The 18,735-nt window shown below is 44.2% G+C and overlaps 1 long non-coding RNA gene across 1 annotated transcript; it reads right to left on the bottom strand.

The window, feature by feature from the left end:
* Positions 1 to 14,196: 14,196 nt before the first annotated feature.
* Positions 14,197 to 18,734, bottom strand: LOC103781468. The gene is made up of 2 exons (XR_608209.1): positions 18,591 to 18,734; positions 14,197 to 14,965 (listed from the first exon to the last, which is right to left on the bottom strand). It is a non-coding gene; the product is annotated as an uncharacterized LOC103781468 (long non-coding RNA).
* Between the last annotated feature and the right edge of the window lies 1 nt (position 18,735).

The raw sequence follows: 18,735 nt of genomic DNA, 5'->3' as shown, positions 1-18,735 counted from the left end.
CCTGCTGAAGCCTCCCCTGTGCAGCCTGGGGCTGCCCAGTGTCCTTGCTGCTGGCAGGATGTTCTGACAGGCCTTTGCAGCAGAGGAGGTGAGTGTGGCAGCTGAGGAGGGAACCCCCAGGCACCAGCAAAGAGCATGGAGCAGGAAGCATCCTCACTCAGCTACACCAGCCCTGTGGCGTGTGGGCAAATCTGCTGTGTCTGCTGATGCTGCCAATGGTGCTTGACCTGCCAGGCTGGGTTCTTGGGGTGCCTTTGTTCCAAGCATTAACTTAGCCTACAGTGTTATCTGACAACTCAGACATGAAGAAGCCAAAATACATGCACAGTAATCTGGAAGTCAGGTTCCCTGTGCAAGCAACAAAGCTCAAGCAAAACACTGATAATCTCCACGGCAGATACAGGGGAGGGAGGCTCTTCCTGTAAATCACAGCATTGCACTTCCTGCGCCAGGACACATACAGACTCTTTGCCTGGCTGCCCAGGCCCCAGACCAGGTGAGCACTCTAGTATGTAGTTTGAGACACTGCTGCCCAGAGTCAGAAAGCTCCCAGCTGGGCAGTCTGAGCTCAGGGAGGTCTGCCCCAGCTCATTGCTGAGGTGCCCGGCTGCCCGCCTGCCCCTCGCACCGGCAGACATCACTGCCCTGCCTGCCCCAGCCGGGCGGCTTCGCAGCTCCTGCCCAGCCTGCGGGAGATCAGCCCCGGCTCTGGCACTGGTCCCAGCATGGGCAGCTGAGGGGCTCATCCCAGGGGTGCTTCCCTTCATGGCCTTGCCCAGCTGGCCACTTAGCCTAGGCTCCACAGTGGGACCATCCTCATCTCATCTCACCTTCCTCCAGCCCCCGAAGAAAAGCACTGATGATGCCTCCTTTGGCAGGGAAGTGCCATAGCCCCGACTCCAGCACAGCTGGGAACTATGAACCTCTGCGGAGAACAGGCTGACTCTGGTGGTGGTTGCTGTGGGCCCTGTTGGAGGCTGGCAAATGTTGGACACAGAGGTGAGATGTCGGCATCAGGATGCATGTGGATGCCAGGCAATGGCAGATGAGGCATTTCAGGGCTTTGCTTTGCCAAAGGCCACATCCCTTTGTGGCCTGGCCAGAGCACTGGGTTTATGGAAACAGGCTGGATGGTAACGCACTCTCCAACCTCTCCAGCTGGAAGCATCACTCTGATTGGCCTCTGGCCACCGATCTCACCAGAAAAACATAGTATCACCTTTGGATCCAGATCAATACCACCAAACCTCAACAGCTTCCCTTTTCCAGCTCCCTCCTGGGTTACATCCATCCCAAGGGATTTGCCAGCAGATGGCAGGCAACCCCTGGCAGAGGTCCTCACCAGCCACAGAGGTCCTGGCCAGCTGGACTTGGCTACTGAGCTCCTCGGTCCCATCTGAACGTCAGAGCGGTCTCCTCCCAGCTCTCCCATCCCCTCCTGGGCCGTCCCCATGCCTGAGACCACGGCAGGCGCAGCACTGAGCCCAAGCACCTGACATGCAAGATGCAGTAACACCCTGCGGGAGTCTGCAGCACTGGAAGGAGGTAGACAAAGAAAAGCCAGTGCTCAGCTAAGGCTGCATGGAGGTGTTTTGTTCCAACACCAGCAGTGCAGAGAAGAGAACTGCACTCAACGACCTGATGGCCATTTTGCCCAGAGAAACACTTGTACATGAACATTAGAAGAGTGAGCAGGCCTCTGACCCCATGCGGGGTTATCTGCTTAGATCAACGCTTGACATTAAATTCTTCTTTTGTATTTAAGGAAAAAGACACCATGTCAAACCCATTATCAAAGACACCATGTCAACACCAAGGAGCAAACTGATACTGCACCACAGACTTCAGATTCAGAGCCTCTGTAACTGCTCACCCTGGTTGGGCATTGCCCAGGACACGGGCAAACAAAAACCACATCTACAAACCCTGTCATAAAACCACAGAGGCTGCTGGCAGAGAGACTTGCCAAGCAGAAAACAGCAATGGCTACGGACAGACATTTCATTTTCAAGCCTCAAGAAGCTGTTTGCAAAAGCAAACTCGGAATGCAACAGCTTTGCTCTGAAGCCTCCCACTGAAACCAGTGACAAGCCTGCTCTGAAAGGCTTTAGGAAAGGAACTGGCTCAGACCTGCACTCAAATTGTTTGCGGTTTATGTGACAGAAAGCATTTAGCCAAACTCTTGTCAAGAAATGTAAATTTCAACATTCTTACATAGCTGTCTACTAAAAGGCGAAAACCAACAAAACAAAACCCCAAACTGATAAACAGCACCAGCTTCCTGAAGAGCAGATCCTCTGTTGAGAGGCCTGCAAAGTCCGGCCCTCCCTGGCTCACCAGGAGCCACAGCTGGTACCAATGGGATGGCGCTGGCCCCGTGGCCACTTCGGCTGAGCTGAGCAGCCCCAGCTCTGCCAGCTGCTGGAGTGGGCAGCAGGGCTCCAGCTCCTCCAGCTCGCACATGCTCTCACCAGCTGGCAGAGGGCATCACAGGCAGCCTGTAGGTCACTCCTGACCTGGCACCTCACAGCCCGAGGTGCTCGCTGCAGCTCTCCCCTTGCAGGCGCACACGTATCAGCTCAGAGGAGTTCAACGTCTCTCCCAGGCTTTGGGTAACCGGTGCAACCAGGACAGTTTTGCTTTCCCATTGGCATTGCCAGGGGGACTTCTGACCGCTGGACTGGCCACCTCCACCCTGTCCACACACAAACAGCATGCAGGCCGGCGTGCTCCCAGGGCAGCTGTAGGGCTGCTCTCCCCTCCAAGCATGGCAGGAGGTGCAGCACAACTCTTGAGGGGTCAGCGTTGCCCACACAGGGTGTGTGCTACCCCATATCTCTCATCTCCTACACATGTTCCCCCAAAGGCTGCACCGGTTTCTCAGAGCCAGGACAGCCATCACCCCTGCAGCATTCTTCAGCCCAACCCTGGGTAGTCCCTACACCTTGTCTCCATGGGATAGTCCAACACATTTGGCCTAGCAATGGCTCAGAGAGATTTCAGGTGCTTTGCTCCAAGTCTCAGGCCACTTCTGGAGCTTTCAACAACCATGCTTTGCAATGAGCAGCTTCACAGCACAGCTTCTAGTGAACGCTGTCATATTGCTGCTGTGAGCCATACAATGAACATCTCTCTTGGTTTGGGCAATACCCCCAACTGAGGTTACTGCAGCGTAAGATGATAATCCCATCCTCGATGACTCCAAACCTCCTCCTGAGATGCTGCTGCCTGACACAGCCCTGCTCACATGTAGCTAGATTTAGACAGACTCTTTGTATTAAACAGGTCAGAACTGACTTGACCCTTTAAGCTTCATAATACAACAGGCAAGAAAAAACTTGGTCTATGTGTCTCTGGACAGTGGGTAGGAACCGGGGGTCTGTGATGGTCCCACCACCACTGAAGTCCGATAACAGTAGCTGCTGTGGCTTACACTGCACAGCTATGCAGCAAGCAGAGGAGGAGTCAGAAAAGGGCTCCTGACCTCTTGCTGGAGAACCTGGTATAAGAAACAAAAGCCGAGAGAAACTCCTGCAGAATGGCGCTTGCTCACAGTTCTATCATAACATCATAGAATCATTTAACAGCAGGACTCGAAGATCTTAAACGACTTTTCCAACCTAAAAGATTCAATGACTCAGGTTGGAAAAGACCTTTAAGATCATCGAGTACAACTGTAAACCTAACAGTGCCAAGTCCACCAAGCTGAGACAAAGTCAGCCTAGCCTGTTCCCACCAGGCTCACTGGGTCTTGCACACATGCACACACACACGCACACATGGCTGTTAACGCATGTTTTGGTGACAGAGAAATGTGGGGTGATTCAAAAGAAAATAACGAAGCCGCTCCTACCTGCCCATGTGAATGTGAATCATATGAGCTCAAATCCCAGCCAGATGCAAGTCAACAGATCATAAATGAAATATGAAAGAGCATCGCTTAAGGCCTGGCAGCCTCCCCACCTCTCTCCCCTTCCCAAGATATCAGTCCTTCTAATGGGCTCTGGCAGAGTTTGTTCGCATCCTCCCTAAACAACCCCATGCTCATTTCCTGCCAGCACCTGCAAAGGGAAGGAGAAGTATTCGTTTTCAAGGGCTTTCCCAGAAAGGTCCAGCTCTTACCCACACTCTTCTTCCAGAGTGGGAAGGTCATTAGAGTCAGCACAGGTCTTTTACTGGCAGTTTTCTCCCAGAGCAGCTGCCACCAGGGACTTGAGGTGGGCAGGTAGGGCCACAGAGAGAGGAGGCCAAGAAGATGATACTGGTAGGGTGCTAAGGGCCCCTCTCTGCAGAGCATGATGATGTCAGATGTCTCGATGGACAAACACCAAAGCTGTCAGACTGTTAGACAGCTCCCCAGGACAGCCAAGGCCCTGGCAGCACTGGTAGCAGAATGTCCTCCTCGGCAGTAAAAGCAAAGTGAAACAAACCACTCAAGGGCTCTCTGAATATACTCTTTTTTTTTTTTTTTTAAATTCTTCTGTCATTTGCCACAGAATGGTATCCTCAGGTGCAGGCTGCCAGGCATCTGGAGAAGAGTGGTTTGTGTAGGACTAGGTAAAGCTGAGATGGTATGAAGAGGGGCATTTTAGCCAAAGCTTACAGCTGCCCTAGCAGGTGAGAACAGAGCAGGGGCAAAAAGAACAGAAGGGATCAAACCTTCTCCAAATCCATCTAAACCCACTGAACTACCAATTACTGTATGATCCTCCTGTGGGATAGACCTTAAACACAGCAAAACAACATCTGGATCTGGGACACTGCAGAGAAGCAGGAGGATATTCTTCAGAAAACTTCCAAAAGTCCTACCCTCATGCCTGACTCATCAGTCCCTCTAAGAAACATCACGGCCTAAACCACGTTGGAAAACATGTACTGCAGGCCCACTCCATGGAGGCAACCATCCACGGAGCTGCGGCAGCTCAGTGCGTCACCCTCACACAATCAGGAGTGAGCTGGTCCTCACGTGGCACCTTCCACCCCTGCTGCCCCGAGGCCCTCGGGAGCGGCGTGCAGTGCGTGGGGAGGAGAGGCAGAGTGCAACATGCCCACCACCGCACTGGCTGGCACTTTGCTTCTGGCTCTGGTCTTTTTCATGCTTTCATCTTCTTGTGCTCTAATTGGCAAGGGTGGGAATTGTGACTGTGCTCCCGAGCACTTTTCTGAAGCACCACGGTGTTTGTAAAGCACCTGAGAAAGCAGACCCCACTGCCAGAGCTGCTCCATCTCAGATAGGAGAGCAGTGCAGCAGCAGTGCTACCCTCTCCTGGCTCACCCCAGGCTCTTCTGGCACCTTCCCAGGATGCCCACTGCCTGCAATGCATGCTGACAGCTTGCTTAAGGTGGGCCTGTTGTTCCTGGGGGATGGATAATCTTCCTCCATCTCCACACATGAGCCTCCACAGTTGAAGCCACTCCACGACGGCCTGCTGCATTCACCATCCCTTGCATTCATTGCCTCACCAGCAGCCCAGGAAGTGGCTTCTGCACTGACCCCACCACTTCCAGACCCTCTCAGAGGACCAACTGACTCCATGGTTTGAGAACATCCACAGGAGCAAACCTCCACGTACGACGGGTGTCAGGATCCATGCAGGGGCTGATAAATCTGCCCCTGGCACAGATCACCTCTTGCAGCAGGGATGGTTCTGGCTGGGAGGAGGTGGGTCTGGGTCAGGTAACTGTTCCCCACCAGCAGCTGCGGGGCTGGGAGCTAGTCCTGCACCCCGCTGAAGGAAGCGATCGTGTTACACGGTGGGGATGTCTGGCCCCTGCACATCCAAAGCTGTGGTACGTGGTGTAAACCTGAAACCCGCTGGGTGAATGCTCAGCACGGCTATATTTAGTATGCGCAGCTACTCTGGCTACATGGGGTATCCTGTTTTCTCACTGCATTTTTGGGAAATGAATTATCGTTTAGCTCCACATTTGGATATGTGAGGAGAGCAAGACATAAGAAACTTGGTGAGTTGGTTTTTTTGCATGTGTGTGTGTGTGTTGTTTTGTTTGTTTGTTTGTTTTTTAAATTCAAGGGCTGACAGATGCCTACTAATGGTTTTTTTAGCCATGCTGACCTAGGACATATCCTAAGAATTCAAAGGAGCATACTGCTGCAGTTCACCCGTCTGGAAAGATCCTGAAATCTAAAATCAAAAGCATGTTTTTGACATCCACGTGTAGCATTTCCAGAGACCATCCCCATTCCACAGAAGTAGGGGTCCTTCCCCACTCTCTTTTCCCCATCCCCTTCACAAGTAAGCCATGGCAGATGCACTGGAATCTCAGGCCACACAAGGGCAAGGCTGAGTACTGCTACAGTGTTCTTCTGATTTCATTTTCAAGGTAGTGTACAGACTGCCCAGTCACAGACCAGTGAAGTGCTGATCACCCCCCAGTCATACACAAAACGCCACGGAGGAGCCAGGTGGGATACACATGGATTGCCTCAGGTCTGGTAGAGGAGAAGCTGCGGCGATAGCACTGTCTGGGAATAGCACAACCGCTGTGTATTAATAAAAGTATGACGCACCACGGCCAATATACGAGTTTTCCTGCTTCTGATCTAGGTGGCAGGTCGTTTCATATGTCCTCCAGCACTCATGACGCACTGACAAGTATTTTATAAGATTTACATTAACAAGCCCCAGTTGAGTATTGCTGCGCAGACAATATATGTAAATGTTATCAGGCAAGATTGAGTTCTTGGAAATGAAAGCGTACAGCCACTGTGCAAACATGATACACGTCACCATCTCAGATGACTCAAATACACTTAAACAGTTCTAATATTGCGCTGGGTGATAACAGAAGTTACTTCACTCCTGCTTCCCAGAACCAACTGTCTCAGTCACAAGGGACTTCCAGATTTCATCCAGCAGCAGCAAATGTAGAAGCAACTCTTGATAATCCCCATTGGGACATACCCACCAGGGCATGTTAGTAGATGTCCCTATTGTTTCTTAAATGGTTAAGGACTTAGTTCTATGCTTGTGGGATTACTGCAAGCTACAAGAAATGTTTAAATGTTTAAACAAAACCCTCCATTATTAGCATGGGCAATATTTTGGAACCATAAACTATGCACATTTTCATGCATTTATGGGTGGGTAAGACCACAGGCTATAAACTTGTTGACATGATTGAGTCAGTTTTCTTGCCATGTGCAGGGAATTTTGTAAAGGTGGCCCACTTCTGTCCATTAGGTATACCCTCTACAGTTGTGATGCTATACTTAAAAGATGAACATTTCTCTTCCGAACTCAAATGCTTCCCAAGAACTGCAGTTACTACACAACACCATGACATGAGGTATGATGAGATATATATGATATGCCTGCTTGAATCTCCTCTGCTGCAGTGAAAGGAGGACACCAACAAGGGAGAAGCCTGAGCTCCTTTGGTTCCTCTTTGTTAGCAAGTTAGTGTTCTAAGTTTTACTGCCAAAACCAAACTACTGGGAACTGTCTGTCTGTCTTCTGTACTGCTGCAGGAAAGAGCCATACAATTAAAATACATGGAAAACAGAAAATATTATAATTTTGCAAAGTACTTATTCTACATCGTATTAGATAATGGCAAGACCGACACCAGATGTTTTTGAAGTGTACAGCCTAGCAATAATAACATGATCTGACAATTTGCAATCGTCTCATAGCACTACATAACAAACTGGAGGACTACAGGAGCCTTTTGCAGTAAGTCTTTAAACCTTTAATTGTGCAGTTTTCTGGCTCACCTTTCAGCCAAGGAAGTTATGTTTTCCTTAGAAGCCAATTGCTTTTGCATAGACCTGTGTGACATAAGCTCACAGGTTAAAGCTCAGTGTCCACTTGTGTAAATCATCTGCAAGACTCTGAACTGACAGCTATGACCAGGTCAAGCATGCAGAGTTAGAGGTCAGGACTGTGCCACATTGCCTAGATAAGGGTAGAAATTATTTTTAACGTTATAAATGTTAAAAATACACATTTAAATGTATTTAAAAGTTCATCAGACTCCTGACCTTGACAGCATTAAAACTTTGCTACAAAATCAAAAGGCTGCACAGTTCCATTCTTTTTTTCCCTAACATCCCGAGGAATTCCCATTGGTGGATGTAGTGAAGAATCTTACCACTGCAGGCTCAAACACGTGCTGTGAAAAGGACATCGGAGCCATTTATTTCAGCAGGACCTGATCTATAATTAAAACTTTGTGTGCTGATGATAGGTATGAAGAATTCTCCTTTCTTCAGTGCTTCACATATTGGGGGTTTTATTGCTTAATACACATAATTAGTCTTGTGGGATGGAGATTGCATAAAATTATTGCTGGCTACCACCATGTCACATCCAAGACTCAGTAACAAACACTTGATTTTTTTTGTTCCTTCTTTTAAAATGTTACGTTTAAAAAATGACGCAGATTCTCCTTCAATAACTTGTAACATTTGCTGCTAGTGTAAACAAAGTAAAACTCCATTCTGACAATGGACTGGGGCAAAGGTGTCCTTTCTGCAGCAACTTCAAACGCCAGCTGGAGGTTTCACATAACTTCTTACTAAACATCATCCAAAGACATGTTAGCTGAGTATTTTGTTCAGCCATGTGTTCAGTGTATGCAATACATACATAAAAGTTACACATTCTCAAGTCCTCCATCCTCTTCAAGGTACTTCAAATAACATACAGTTGCAGTCCATACAGTACACTTACCAGTATGCCGGTATAACAGAGCTGGAAAAACTGATCCAAGCACATTATGTAAAAATTATTAGGTAGGCTGGCACAACTTTCAGGCTTCAAATAATAATACTAATCATTATTTTTTTAAACATCTACTCTGGCTTATCTTGGGTATCTGTTACATAACAAGTGTGGTACTCCCACAGCAATTTCGGGAGCTCAGCTGTGACTGTATACACATCTTGCATAACCTTGTTGGTGGTTTTAATCTACCTCGAACAATTACAGTCCTAATAAATATTTCTTGCAAATGAAAGAAATCATTGTAGTAACCATGCAATAATATTTTTCTACACTACTATAAAAATACCAAAATAAAATGAAGCTTCTGGGTTTTCTTTTTGTGATCTTAAACAAGGGCATGATGTTCTCTGGAATGTAAAAAAGCAGCACCTACAACAGATCATTGACCTTTGCTGGCTATTGGAACAACACATGCTAAGCTACTGTATCAGGACAAAACTTTCCTGTGCACAGGGAGGTGACAGATGGATGCAGACAGACTGGAGGGTGTAATGCAGCACTGGGACAGTTTTCATTAACACAATAGGTACGACATCATAGCACACCAGCAGCTTAAAATATTAAACTTCTGCAGATGTCAAAGCCAGAGGGGTTTAATGCAGGGTGCAGAAGACACCTAGGAGGGAATTTTTCAGAAATGTATGCAACAGGTCTTCAGGAACAATGGGCAACTGGAAACACAACATAAAAATGCTTATTTAGAAATCTAAAATGGGGTGTGTGTAGAGGCTGACCTGGTGGGATGATCAGACCAGGACATAACTTACATAACTTTTTGATTTGAGTAAGAGGGATGGGCTAACAGCAGGCTTTGGCAGTGATGTGCAAGTGAAGAAAGCAGCTTTACATCTAATGCAACAGAAATGGCAGAGCCAGGGCAGTAATGCAAAGCAAAAAGCAACAACTCAAAGCAAGAGACTAATAAACAACCTACTCTGCAACTCTGAATGGGCTGCGAAATCTGTCTAGCTGTCAAGGACTGAAAAAGAGATGATGCCATAATTCAAATCAGTATGATGAGACTGGATTAGACTCTAAATTGCATGACCAAGTAGGAAAAAATATTGAGTGATGCCACAGAGGGACAAAGATCGCGACAGAGACAACATAGGTGGTTTTCAGAAGGACATCCAAGTCAAAGCTGCTGACTAAGCACAATCTTAGCAACAAACAGGACAGCAGAAGCAGGAAAGAAGCTATGAGGGACAGAGATGCAGATTAAGCTTTCTGGCAAAAGGCTACTTCTGTTCTCACCCTTATGCATAAGGCACATCAGAAACAGAAGCCTCTTTCTCAAAATGATTGGTAGCACAAGTAAATCCCAACCATTCTTACCTGTGCAACTGTTAGGGAGAAGACAGGTGGATTTCTGGAGGAAGTTAACCACCCATATGTGAAACAACAATTAAGGTGGAACAGAAACACAGACTAGCAAAGCACACAAACCCCTACTTTGAAACCTCCAACAATATGCTCTAGGTTGTACTTTCTACGTTGTCACCCGAAATACCTGAAATCCTCTAAGGTCCAGCAGGAGGTAAAAAGAAAGTGGGTATTTAGCTTCAGAATGCAGTAAACCAGCTTATTTTCAGAAGACACGTCTATAGGACTGTCACACAAGTAATAATGAATCTCAACAAGTGGCATTGTTGGGACATGCCAGAATCCTTTTAAGGAGAGGGTAAAGCCTAAGACAACCACTCCATTGATTCTGTTTTCCATAAGACTTCATTCTATTTTGATAGACACATACCCATGAATATCCTCATGTGCAATTTAAAAGCTGTAATTTCAACTCTGAGGTTTTACAAGTTTTGTTTTGTGTGGTATATGATATCATAAACATCCTGAATATAATTACAACTGCAATTTTGTGGGCTACAGTTTGCCTCTTTGTAGCCCAAAGCCATTGTTTACAAAAACTTTTCAACATGCTTATTTGATTTGAACTTTTTATTATTATTATTACAAATGTATATTATTTTATTAAAAAAATTCACACTGAAGCAAAGTCAATTCCATTTCATTACAACCAAGAATATAAAATAAATGCAATGAACTCATAGTTTAGTTTTAACAGTCATTTCAAGAGTGACATCAGGACAACTTAAAGCAGTAAACTCTCAACTCTAGAATGAGAAACAAGTATTTTGCTTTGTGGTTTTGCTAGCCCATTGGCACAGGCGCTGCCAAATGTGGCCACCACAAACCTAGAGCGGCAAAGTTTTGTGGCAGCATGAGGCGCATACACAATAATTTCTAATGAAAACTACAAAAATGAAAGATGCGTGCATGAAATCCTTAGAAAAAAAATAACTGAATAGAAACAGGCACACTTCCACAAATAGTAAACATGGGAAAATACAACTAGAACAGTTTCGAAAGTTACTACCTTACATATATAAAAAGTTCTTTAAATTGCTGTTAAAAAGGACATGTTCTGTCCAGATTTTGTGTAATACTTTTTAGTGTCTACACAAGACAAATTTTTAAAAAAATTAAATAGTATTAATTTACTACTAAATATTTAGGAGATAACAGTGCATTAAGGACTTTTTTTTTTTTCCATATAGTAATACACATCGCTCCCGCCTGGCGACATTTTTAGAAGATTATGTATGGCCTTATGTACAATACATTTATTTAATCCTAAAACAATTCTTTGCTTAATGGTGTTAAAGTACCATTCCTGAAGATTATGAAGGGGAACTAAGCTTATTATGTTTATATAAAATATTATACATATTTGAACACTTCTAGCTTCCCACCACCCCTCCTGCTACGAATGCTCTTCCCTCCCCCTCCCCAGATACAGTGTCACAGATACAGTGCAGGACTCGCAGCTTTTTTTCCTTCATTGTGCAGTTTGTGCTACATAAACTTCACCAGCGTGGACCAGGCTGCTCATCCCTTTCACTGCCCATGAGTTTGCTCCCTCTGAGCCGTACTGCGGGGCCCGCTCCCCCACCAGGCAGCCAGGAGGGAGGAGACAGCTCTGCTGCTGTCACTGCCCCCTCGCTACCAGCGTGAAGCCATTTGGTGAGGCCGTCACGGTTACAGGCAGAGGCAGGGCCACAGGTGCTCATGAAACTGCACAGGCAAAAAATAATGTAAAGATGGCATGGCCCTGGCTCCCCACGACACACTGCATGATTCACTTCTGCAAGCGGAGTGTTTTTACCTCATGGGATGAGCCCTGGAAAGCAAAGTTGCCAAAAGCCAAGGCTGCCGCCCATCCCGGCAACGTGCGTCAAGCTCCCAAGGCAAGGCAGCTTATCATGCCACCAGGAGGGAACTGGAAGAGTGTGCACAGCCTACATTTTGCAGCAAACTCTTTTGCTTTTACTCGCTCTCCTCCTGGTTGTGAGGTCGAAGGCAACAGAGGAAACCAGCTCAGCTTCATGTGTGCACACAGACGCCAGAGAGGAGTGACGCGCGGACGCCTGTCAGGCCCAACCGAGGCAGAAACGCCAGGTCAGCGCAGAGGGAGGTTGTGGCAGGCGCTCTAGAAGCTGGAAGCTCTCACTCAATTAAAGCACTTTACATTGCTGTGAAGTTTCACACTCTACATACAGGTTAATCTACACCATGATTTTGCCTTATTGGCACAAAAGCCAACCTTAATTAAGCATACAGTAACGTTGCCCCACCACCTCCTGACGATATATGAATGTTGATGATCAGCTGCAGGTCACAGTAGGTAGAAGAAACGTTAGATAACTATAACAGAAAAGCCAAAAGCATTTTGAGAGAACAGAAGGGTGAAAAGAACAGGAGCGGACAAAAGCTACTCTGCCAAAGGTTAATTTGCAGAGATGACATTCAAGTCACAAAAATATACAATAAATGCTACTTTGTGGCATTGTCCAAATATCCATTAGGTCAAAGGTATCTCGTCCTAACATCAGTAAGAAGTGAGACATTCCACTGACGGACAGAGTGTAACTCCAGACTCATTGAAATAAAGAACCACTAAAATGTGAACTTTCAAACAGACTAATAGGTTATGTATAATGTGTAGCATTTCAAGGGTTACACACTGCAAGTATCCTTTGGGAGATTATTTTCCCCTAAAAAAAAAATAATGTTTTCCTTCAAATTGCTTCATTTCATTTTCACCACCTCCTTACCCACCTGATGATAACAGCAGGTTTTAGCTGCTTTTCCAGAGAAGCTGGGTGTTGTCAAAACCACATGATGGTAGATAGGGGCAAAGCAAGCCAACTGCTCCCAACAGGTATGAAAACAACATGTGTTTGAGGAGGAAGGGGGCATTAAACATGACCAGGAGATCAAATCCAGTAGAAACTTGTATGTGTCTGTGATGAAAAGCATTCTCCTCAGAGCAAAACAGATATACTCAGCTTGCTAGGGCTGATCACAACTTCACTGTGAATGTGTTCAGGTACACACATTTTTTTTTGTATGGACACAGAAGAGAGCACACTGGGATAACAAAGGCCTGTGACATTAACCATTTGCATATAAACTCTTCTCACTTCACTTCTTCTCTGGACACCAGTTGTAGAAGCTTGCTGATGCTACGTTGCTATTAGCTTTCTAAATGCATTTTTCCATGTTCTCTGCAACAAGAGCCAGCCTTATTTCTGAAGGCTGAAGGAAAAACGAAGCTGCACCAAATTACATGTTGTGTCTCTCTGAATAAATGTGGCTGCAGAAGTTGGACAATAATCCTCTGATTATGCTCCTGAACTCTTGCTTATTTACTGGGGATTTTCTGCCAGCTACCCATCCACTCACAGTCCTTAGGCACAATCAAAACGTGTTTGCTCTAGGGAAAAAGAAACATTTCAGTGCAATCAAGCACATCTGGTGTAACCAATCTGGGTTAATCACAGCAATGTGAGGGACACAGAATATGCATCATAAACATGAAAAAAAGGAACAATTTTCAACATGCTTTTCAAACTGCACAATAATTTCTCTTAGTTATTAACTCTAACATAAAATGATTAAATGCATTTGTTTTCACAAGTCTTAGTATTTCTGTCACCTCTGTATTTAGAAAACTGACTCCGGAATGTGAAGGAAAGCTAAATTTATAGAACTCTCACATACATTAATCACCTGCTTAACAGAAAAACAAGCCCATCATCCACATTCCCTACTGAGACTTGAGGGCAGTAAATACATTTTCCTGACTATTTTGGTGTCCAGCCTGGGAAGACATTCCATTCTTCTGTTCCAACAGATCCTGAAAGCATCTCTTTTTTATGTGACTGTCCCAGTTTCATTTAAAATAACGCTTAATTTAAAACTAGTCAGAGCATGATCACTGTGATTTCAAGAATTCAATGTGAATGAGTTAAGAAATATCAGCAATCTTCTGTTTGGCATTCAGTCCAGTCACATGAAGCATATTTGTCGTTGCAGAGACATGGGTGGGTTTTTTTCTTTTTCCTTTTTCTTTTTTAAAATTTATTTTAAATTTTTTTTTTTTTTTTTAACTCTTAAGACCTTGCCTGAAAACTAGACTAATAAAAACAGAATAGTAAAATACTCTGGAACAGTAAAATTTTGCTGTTCTTGACATCCATGAGCAAAACAGTAATATCCTGTGAAAATAACATAGTGCTTTAAAAAGGTGCAATATACCTGTATAGCTAAACTGGTTTGCCTAGTATAAAACTAACTATATACAAGCTTGAAAGCCTGGGAGTTCAAGATTTTAAAACTTTAAAATCCCATCAAAGAGATTGAAAAGACAGATTTATGGCAATCACTACAGCATAAGGAAGGTGCACCAGGAATCCTTCAAAATTCCAAAGGTTAAAGAAGTTAAGTGCTGGGTTCAGATCAGAAGGGCTCATTAGAGTAACCACAATGGGGCACATGCAAGGGCAAGGAGGAAGGAAAACTTCATGACAATCTCCTTTATGGCAATAAAGGGACAGGGGCCAGGGCAGAGGGGACATCTTCAGTGAGTGAAGTTTTCCTTTTGTCATCGTGAATTTTAATTCTGCATCATAGTCTGTATTTTTGGTTCTTCTCATCATTACGAACTTCATATTGCTGGAGTCTTCTGGCTTTTAGTCCATTCCTTTGAGTGCAGCCTGTTAGCCCTCTCAGTACCTGTGAGACTGATGAGATTGGTGATACTGGGAGCTCTGCTGAGACGACGTGGAATAGCCCATTGTACTCTGGGACTGAGAAGATCCCTGAATGTTGCTTTGGTAACTCAGGCGTGAGCTGGAGTGCTGCAGGAAAAGAGAGTGGGATCAGGGGATTGAAAACCAGCCTGTTAGCACCATGCAGCTCAGGAAACTCTTAACCTCTTTGAACCTCCTTAAACTGGGACTGTTGGAGAAGCTGACTAAACAGTGTGTCTGTTTAAGGTCCCATAAAAGAAATAATCAATCTGATCTGCAATGGGCCTTAACACAGCACATGAAATACACATGGTCACTGGCCAACACCGAGAAGTACAGCATGTACACACCCATGTTTTGAAGGAAAAAAAACGACAAGCTGTTTCTGAAACTCATGTCTATCGTTATTGTAAGTGCTATTAATGCAAACCCACACTAAGGCCATGCTCTTTTTCAGATAGATAATACTAAATACTACAGACAAACAATTCTTCCCATTCCTGAGAAAAAGACAACCATCACCTAAGAGTTACTCAGTTTATCTAAATGAAAAAAACGTCCAGTGGGATAAAATAATGTAATTCAGATGAGTCTTTCAACCTGCTGTCTGATCTACTGGAAGCAAGGAAAATACTTAAAGATGGGCACTTGTACATGCAATAACATAATGTTCCTGTTCCTGATTTTTTTTTTCCCGCTCTATTGTTTAGTATGTTAGCTCAGTGGACTTCTATCTTAGCAAGCCAAATTCATGGATCATTTCCAATCTCCAGCCTGTTGAATTTGCCCTTTTATTACCATATCCATTCCCTGCCCAGAATTAACAATGAGCTGCAAAATAATGCAAGCTGCAAAAATCACTTGGCATGAAAAGTACTGCTCAATGGATAGGAGACTCCCTAGCAAGGTAAACCCCATCCCAATCCACAAGAAATGGGAGTCTTTCAACCAAATAATTTGTTTCCAGCCAAGTTAAGGACAGGGTCAGACAGTCATTCAACAAGAGTTCTGTTCACTGTCTAGTTAATGGTTCTACTTGGCTATGTCCAAAGGGCATCAGCAAGACTGCAGCCAACAGCAGTTGCCTAGGAACAGTGTTAAGAATCTACATTCTGATTAAATATCAGCATTATGAGTTACAGAAAGCCTCTGGAGAAGTCTGAGTTCTGAATGGAAATCCCATGGAGACAGTGGGTCTGTAAGAATACCACATCCTCCACACACCAAGAATCTGCTCAATGAAGGCAGCAGTCCAGCCAGTGGTCTCATCTAACCATTGGATCTCAATCAGGAGAGCTGTAAAAGCCTGCACACAACTTTTCAGCTGGGTGATGAAGAGCAGGAACCTAAAGTTCTGGCAGTGTAAACATTTTGGCCCTTTGTTTCTGTACATATCTTTGATTTTACATATATTGCAAAACTTACTAAACCCTAAAAATATCACATTAGTTTTTCTGTGTTCTGTCTAATGTATGAATATGAGGGTTGCTTTCAAGATGAAGCACAGTGACACTAAAGAGAGAGAGAGAACAGTTCAATCTTGCAGACCTCTGTATCTCAATATAATATCCATGTAACTAGTAGTTGTAAGGAGTAACTTCACTTGTTTGTAATGGTCAGTCTGGGAGATAACAGCACACTTCAGAAGAGGTGTCTTCCACCAGCACGTGAGCTGTTAATAACCACATTATGCTTGGCCTGAATGGTTAGATTGTTAACAGTGTGTCTGAAATGTGGAATTTGTCTCAAAACTCTGAAAGTCTTTGCTCTATCTAACAGAAAAGAATTGTGATAAATGCTATGACTTTATAGGAAATTACTCTGGATGAAAAGCATCAGCTTGCTATGCTAAGCAAAACACCCAAGATCACACAACGAAGGCTCAGTAAAATTCAACTAGGAATTTGCACTGTCATTTGTAGAAGCAACATATATTGAGGTCGGTGAACTACAAAAAAAAATTCAATGCAGACTTTAGATCACAAGCAAAATGAAAGTTAAAGCAAAGGAAATCTTCCTACTTCTGAATAAGACAAAGTAAAATTAATGCCATAAGACTACAAGAATGCATTAACTTGCCCATGCTTATTTTTGTTTTCCACAGAAGAGAAATTGTTTTTAACGCAGTCAGACTTGGACAAATTGCAGACATTCCTTTCTGGAACAGAAGACGGTCAACTAGAATTTAAGGGCAGATAGCCAAACACAAGTGTAAAAATGGGTAATCAGACCATACAATTTAGTGAGTGATATAAAGGAAATATACGGATCAACATTGTCATGCCTGTGCTGTTAAAAGTTTAGAAAGAAAGAGCTATAAGGGGTAAAAAAAATAAATATATCTGAAAATTAAATAAGAAAAAGAGAGATACTTAGACTGCTAGTAATTTGTAAGGGGGAAGTTTGCCAACAATTCAGAGAGCTGTATAAGGATTCTATAATGGATATCATCAAATGTAGCACACCAGTCCTCAAAATACAGACCAGAACAGGCCAGCCATAAATACTGTGTAGTTAGACAGTTGTAGTGATCTGTCCAGACCTCAAGCCTCTCTGGAACTTTTCAAAAAAAGAAACCTAGTTGTCTTTACCCTTAAATTGCCCTCAATGCCTTCACAATCATTTGTAATTAAAAAAGTAAAACAGAAACGAGAGAAAAATGTCTGGCAACAAGAAATCAATTGTCTGTGGAGAAAGTCTGGAGGGCTAAGTTAAGGCAACTCCAGAGCTGGTTTTTTTAAAAGTTACTTATTTTAAGTTTAAAGCAGCCTGGAAAGACCCTTCTCCAAGGTGAGATCTTTTTGAAGGGTAGCAGCAGACAGAATCCCTAACATGTTTTAAAATTTACCTTTAATGTCTACCTTTTACTTATTCTGCTTTCAAATCATTACTGTCCCAGCAAGTATAAATGCACAAGTACTGAAAATCCCAGTAAATTCAATGCTTTCTGTATTTAGTCTAAGTCACTTTTTTGGTGGAAAATATAATTCTAGTAAGGAAAGACAAGTATGCAAATCCAAAAATAATACAGTGAGAGTGCTTTGCCTTATGAATGCTACTGTGCTGGAAAACGTGGAATCTGTTCAACTTTGGTCACATTAGAAACAATGCGTGTCTTTGTGCCCTACTTCAGCATGAATCACGTTGATGAACCAAAACATCATTCCTGTGCTAACATGCATTTTTTCTTTAACACTAGAATTAGACTTAGCAAGATACTAGAATAACTAAAGAACCGCTCCATGCATGTGATGAAATGAGGTACAGTGAGGCAGGGATAAAATGAGAGAGACTGGTTCTAACTTTGCTTCTGCTCAGGATCTTCTCAGATCTGCTTCTCACACAGGATTTAATATTGTCAAGAGCCAAGTATCCTGAACTTGATCTAAAGCAGCATTTGCATGGATGAAATAATTCCACTGGCTTCGGCAAGATAACTCTCAAAGGTAAGCACATGTTTAAGTGCTTTCCTGGAGTGGACTAGTCCTCAACACGTTACAGGGTGCAGCACATACAACTTGTACTGCTATTCTGTGTAAAATTACTAACTACACAACAAAAACCTTTTAATTTTCAATCTTGAAACCCACACTTTTATCTAATACATCACAGCATGCCTGCTCAGGTTACTTGAGAAATGCATTAAATCACGATCTGTTCGTGCAGCGGGGAAGGGGAAAAAACACAACGTTTTGGTGCAAGGGTATCAAAGCTGCAAAAATTCAAGCAGTACCTGATAATCTGAAGGCATGACAGGCCCGCCTGAGTTCGCGCCTGAAGGCCCTATGCGTGGTTTCTTGTTGGGAGGCACCTGGTTGAGGCTGGAGTCCTGGCTGTGCTGGAGGCCTGCGCCCGCGGCCCCCGCTCCGGCCGCCCCG

This window comes from Merops nubicus, unplaced genomic scaffold (assembly GCF_000691845.1).
Source record: "Merops nubicus isolate BGI_N331 unplaced genomic scaffold, ASM69184v1 scaffold32291, whole genome shotgun sequence".
Classification (NCBI taxonomy): domain Eukaryota; kingdom Metazoa; phylum Chordata; class Aves; order Coraciiformes; family Meropidae; genus Merops; species Merops nubicus.
This window is presented reverse-complemented; position numbering and strand designations above follow the sequence as displayed.